General features: G+C 39.3%; 1 non-coding gene across 1 annotated transcript; it reads right to left on the reverse strand.

Moving 5' to 3' along the window:
- Positions 1–4,332: 4,332 nt before the first annotated feature.
- LOC131232062 (small nucleolar RNA R71) lies at positions 4,333–4,439 on the reverse strand. The gene has a single exon (XR_009164667.1). It is a non-coding gene; the product is annotated as a small nucleolar RNA R71 (small nucleolar RNA).
- Between the last annotated feature and the right edge of the window lie 2,028 nt (positions 4,440–6,467).

Raw genomic sequence — 6,467 nt, forward strand, 5'->3', positions numbered from 1 at the left:
TATGATGGTAAACCAGTTTCAACCCGATTTGATCCAAGTATTAAATTAGTTAAAAATATTGGTAGATGTAAAGCGCAACAAGAATATGCGAGTGTTATTAGGAGTTCAATGAATGTAATGAATTGCACTAGACCTAATATATCATTCACAGTATGAATGCTAAGCAAGTATACAAGTAATCCAGGACAAATACACTGAAATGCGATTACGAGAGTTTTAAAGTATTTAAGAGGAACCATAAATTATGAACTGCATTATAAATCATATCCCACTGTACTTGAAGGATATAATGATGCAAGCTGGAATGCAGATAGCATAGAATTTAAATCTACAAGTGGTTGCATATTCACTCTTGGAGGATGAGCAATATCATGGGCATCTAAGAAACAAACGTGCATATCTCACTTTACAATAGAAAGTGAGTTTATTGCACTTGACACTACTTGTAAAGAAGGTGAATAGCTACGATACTTACTGATGGAAATCCCGTATTGGCCAAAACCTACTCCCGCCATATCTATCTTTTGTGATAGTCAAGCTACTCTTTATTGTGCTATGAGTAAGACTTATAATGGTAAGTCTAGAAATGTAGGTCTAAGGCATAACTTTGTTAAAAGATTGCTTAGAAATAAAGTAATCACAATGGAATATGTTAAATCCATCATGAACTTAGTAGATCTCTTAACAAAAGGTTTATCAAGAAATTAAATAAGAAGAACCACTAAATGAATGGGACTAAGATGTATAAAGATATAACTTTCACTCTTGATGGCAATCTTACCTATGTTTTGAAATATATGCTAGATTTAAGGGGACAAACAAGTCAAGTATGTGACAGAAACATACACTAGAAAAAGAAAATTTGAATCTTATTCCTCAAAGTCTAGTGTTTGATTTCTGCATTTCAAAAGAGGCTAAATACTAATTCTTAATAGATCTATAAACAGACTTCACTGAGATTAAGCAGAATCATCTTTGATAGATCTACCTATTTAACAGCCTGGGTTAATCATGTTTATGTTGCAAGGTGGATTTATAAGCGTGGACTGAAAAAGATGCTAAACGTATGGAATTGACGCTCCAGAATAACCAGGGCAAGGGACGGATTCTAGGGGACTGAGATCGAATAATTTAAACACTAGAGATCTGAGAAAATCAGGCCACGTATGTTAAAAGGGCCCGAAAATCATCCAGAATGTGAGATCACAGGGTTCCCACCATCCGTTTGGTTCGAAACTTCATATATGGCCTAAGGACCATAAAGTAACCGTACACGTCAAATTTCAGCTGCTGGACCCTTGTGGAAACGGCCCAAAAGACAGATCATCCCACAAATCGTCAAACTGGGGCCCACTTGATCACTGGATATGCTTCCAACTTGGGCTTGATCCCTTAAATTAGCCGGAAGAATGGATGGATGGATTGGATTGCTCAAAACATCACGGTGGGACCCATCTACATGGGATACGTGTGCAAAGCACACGTGCAGTGGAGGTGCACTGAACATAAAGTCGGGTCAAACCGACTTTGACCCGCCCGACTTTCCTATACAGAGAAGGAAAGCCTCTGTTTCCTTCACGCAGGGCTCTCCGCTGATGATGTAGTGGCCCACCATCGTCATCCGTTTGGGTGATCCGAACGGTCCATTGTGTGCAAGATTTTGTCCAAAGACATATACTTTTATGTTTCTATGCATGCATCCAAGCTCACACCTACAAGGAATACACTGCTATGTCCAGTGATGGTGTGGTCCATATTAATCACGGATTCACGCAAAACTTGGGACCGTGATCTTGAGCTGAATCGGAAGCTTGTTGAATGGATTAGATTCTCCATAAGATCAGTCGAAGTGGACCCCACCAAGCACCAGCGCCAATCCCGTCCGCAGGCCCTGTTTACAGCGCGTCCGAGACCCGAACGCTGCGGGCCGTTTTGCATCCACAGAGAGGATTGGTCCGACGATCCGGACCATCCAAAATCGTCCCAAAGTGGGACTGACCAGGGCCATGCAGCCCGAATGGCTCAGATCCTGCACTTGGAGCCGAAAATTCCTTTCAGACGTGATCTGTTGTGTTGTTTTTCCTGGGATAGATGCGGCGGACGTTACAACTACGTAAGATTTTCGCACCGACTCCAGCTGCGGAAAGGAAGCTTGCAGACCGACCTCTCTACCGCCCTTGACAGCTATAAAACAGAGAGAGAGAGAGAACGTGAGAGGGATCTTGGCTAGGGAGGAGGCATTCAAGTTGGATATCAGATCTGGACGTGAGCGTGGAGCAGAGAGAGTATATCTGTTAGAGTTTTCTTTTATTCTTATGAGTTCTAGCTTAATCATGGTTGGCTAAACCTCTTAGCTAGGGCTAAGAGGTGAAGCTTGTAGCGTGATGGGAGAACTTGTTGCTTGTGCCTTTTGTTTAGACTGAACCGATGTTGATTTTTAGTTTTAATTAAGGAAATGTTTTTAGTTTTTAATGGTCTGTTGTGACTAAAATTACAATAGGTCCGCGATACCTTTAAGTATGTTCCTTTTCCCTTTTATGTTTATGATGTCAGGAAGCCTTATTGTTCATCATCGTCTCCTGGGCATGGTCGGATGACGGTACCCTTCCTAAGCTTCATACATTGTTGATTGGTTAGTAATTAGTTTAATTTTGTTGTTTACTTTGTCTCATAGGCATAGTTTGGTGATGGAATCCATTCTAATTCATATACCTTTCATCTCTTAAAATCTTTATCAAAGGAAGTTCAGTCTCGATTTCCATGGTTACACTTTTCAACTGGATGAAGATAGACTCTAAGTCCAGTTGAGTTTTTGATGCAGGCATAAGATCTCCCTGATCTCTACAGTGGATCCTCTGAATCCCTAGTTCCTTTCCCTGAATTCTATAAATTTAGTTTCCTATTTCATCATTATTCCTCAAATTACACTCGATTTAGATTTCATCTCATTCTAGTTCTAGTTCTAGTTAGTTTCAGATTACGTACAGGTTTCAGTCCCTTGGGATTCAACCTCGGTCTCACCGAGTTTATTACTACATCACAACCCTATACTTAGGGAGTGAACAAGTTTTCGGCGCTGTTGCCGGGGATTGACGGTTACATTTTCTGAAATTAACTAGTTTTAGGATTAGTTTAAGATTAGGATTTTTCTAACTTTAGGTTTAGGTTTTTCTGATTTCTAGAAACTAACCTGTTTTCCTATTTTGTAGGATCCTGACATAAACTTCTAAATTGGTAATCCATTTCTAATTCCTCTACTTTTTCTATTTTTAGAATTAGAATTTTAGTTTTAAAAACTTTCTTATTCTAGATTTCCTTTTTAGAAACTAACTTTCTATTTTTAGAAATTTTTTATTTTTAGGCTTTCATTTATTTTAGAAAGTTTTTTTCCCCTTTTTAGAAAATAACTTTCCTATTTTGTAGGCTTTTAAGATAGAAATTTCTAATTCGGTAAGCTCTTTCTCTACTTTCTATTGTTTAGATCACTTTTAATAACTTACTTTCTAATTTAGGACTTTCCTAATTTATTTTAAAATTTCACTTTCTTTTAGGAATTTCTTCTTTTAGAAGCTAGTTTACTTCTATCTTTCTTTTTAAGGATTTTCTAATTTTAGACCTTCTCTTTAGAAACTGACTTGTTTTGTTTTCTTTTGCAGGTTTTTAACTTAGGGACTCCAATTTGGTAACTTCTTTCCAACCCTCTCTTTCTTTCTAGATTTTCTTTTCCTTTCTTAGGATTAGGTTTCGAATTTGATTGAGGGTTGCGAGTGTTTCATGTCTAAGTGGGCCCGTGACAACAGTCGACGTCTCTTAACTGAAGGAGGATTGGTTGAGGGGTTAACTATCCATCGCAGGACTAAACACCACTCGAAATCCCCTGAGTTAATTGAAGTGATGGCTGAAAACCAACCTCTTTTACCCCAACCTAAGGTGGAGGACATTCAGGATGAGAATGAGGTACATCAAGCACCCTCGCCTCGTACTTTACGAGATTATTTATAACCAGCGGGGGTGAGTACGCCCTCATGCATGATTTTTTCTAAAAATACAGGACATATGGACATCAAGCCAGGGGTTATCCAACTCCTTCCTAAGTTCCATGGGCTTGAATCTGAAGAATCATATCTACATTTGAAAGAGTTTGATGAGATCATAACCACTTTATATTTTCAAAATGTGTCTAAGGACATAGTCAGGCTGAAACTCTTTCCTTTTTTCTTAAAGGAGAAGGCTAAGACGTGGTTACATTCACTGCATCCTAGATCCATTGGCACATGGAATGATATGCAGAGGGAATTTATAAAGAAATTTTTTCCACATCATAAAACGATTACCCTTAGAAAAGCAATCATAAACTTCACCCAAAAGGAGGATAAAACATTTTACTAATGTTGGGAAAGGTTCAAGGATTTGGTCAGTTCATGCCCACAACACGGCTTTGAAACGTGGCGCATTACAAATTTTTTCTATGATGGACTGACATCTTCCATGCGCTAAATAGTCGAGACAATGTGTAATGGAGAATTCATTAATAAAAATGTCGATGAGGTATGAGATTACCTCGATAGTCTTGCTGAAAAAACACAATCATGAGACTATTACCCAAAATTGAACACCACGTTTAGGCCGACTCAATCTAAGGAGAAAGGTGGATTGTATCTCTTGAAAGAAGAGGATGATCTCAAGTATAAAGTGACTACGCTCATAAGAAAATTTGAGGCCATGAAAGGAAAGAAGGATAAGGTTAATGAAAGTGTTTGCAGCATCTGTGATTGCAACATTCATACAACTGAAAATTATCCTACGATACCCGCCTTTTGAGAAGTGTCGAATGAACAATCCAATGCCGTAAATACTTATCAAAGACCTTTCAATGGACTGACTTCTAATACGTACAATCCTGGTTGGAAAAATCATCCAAACTTTAGTTGGAGAAATGGACAAACTGCTACCCCTCAAAGTTTCTTCAATCAAAATCCAAATCAGGAGAAACCTCAAGAAAAATCGGTTCAAAATTTCATGTAAGAGCTGACCCAGGCAATGCGAGATTTTATGCAAAAGATGGATTCATGTATGATGGTTATAGGAAAGGGGATGCTTCCTGCACAACCGCTCTCCAATCCTAAACCGCAATATGAGATAAGTAATCCCAGCTCTTCAAATCAAATGGAGCACGCTAAATCCATTACCACTCTTAGGAGTGGGAAGATCATTGATAAAACCCTTCCGGTTAGGCCCAAAAAGCCTCAAGAACCAGAAGAGGACAACAATGATGGATCTAGTGAGGCCCCGCAAAAATTAGAACCGGAACTTCTAAAAAAGTCAGTTGCTCCATTTCCCCAACGGTTGGTCGCACCAAAACCTCTCTCTAACTCTCAGGATATCCTAGAGGTGTTGAAACAAGTGAAAGTCAATATTCCTCTACTTGATGTCGTAAAACAGATACCTTCATATGCTAAATTCCTGAAAGACTTATGCACGACCAAACGACGGCAGAGTATTCAAAAGAAGATCTTCTTGACTGAGAAAGTGAGTGCCATCCTAAAGCAAGACGTGCCACGGAAATTTAAAGATCCCTATAGCCCAACCATATCATGTGTAATCGGGAACCATCGAATTGATCATGCACTTCTTGACTTAGGAGTGAGCGTCAATCTGATTCCCTACTGGATATATGAACAGTTAAGTTTGGGTGAATTAAAACTCACCCTAACCACACTACAACTTGCTGATCGCTCTGTTCGTGTACCAAGAGGGATAATTGAAAATGTGTTGGTCCAAGTTGATAGATTTTAATACCCTGTAGATTTTATCATCCTGGACACAACCCATCAATAACATGAGCACTCAAATTCCTGTCATTCTTGGTCGCCCATTCCTTGCCACTTCAAACGCAATTATCAATTGCAGGAATGGTGTCATGACTATGTCTTTTGGGAATATGACATTGGAGTCAAACATCTTTTTCAATAACGGCAGAAACTTAGAGGATGATGACGATTTTCACGACATTAATATGATTGACTCTTTAGTGGAAGATACGACACCTCTTACCTTATCCTCTGACCCTCTAGAGATGTGCCTGGCCCACTCCCTTTTTATGATGACATAATTAGGGAGACGTGTGCCTTGCTTGATACTGCACCGGTACTTGAAGTTAACCGGTGGAGGCCACAATTTGAAGAATTGCCACAAACCGATGTAGTGCCTTTACCGTCTAATCTCAAGACACCGAAGCTTGACCTAAAACCTTTGCCCTCTAATTTGAAATACGTATATTTAGGTCAAGATGAGACATACCCGATGGTGATCATTGCTCATCTGGAAAAAGAACAGGAGAGTATGTTCATATCTACTCTCATTGAGCATAAGGGAGCCCTTGGATGGACGATAGCGGACCTCAAGGGAATCGACCCCTCGATTTGTACTCACAGCATATATCTTGAGGATAGTGCGAAGACCGCTCG

Source organism: Magnolia sinica, chromosome 17 (assembly GCF_029962835.1).
Source record: "Magnolia sinica isolate HGM2019 chromosome 17, MsV1, whole genome shotgun sequence".
NCBI classification, from domain to species: domain Eukaryota; kingdom Viridiplantae; phylum Streptophyta; class Magnoliopsida; order Magnoliales; family Magnoliaceae; genus Magnolia; species Magnolia sinica.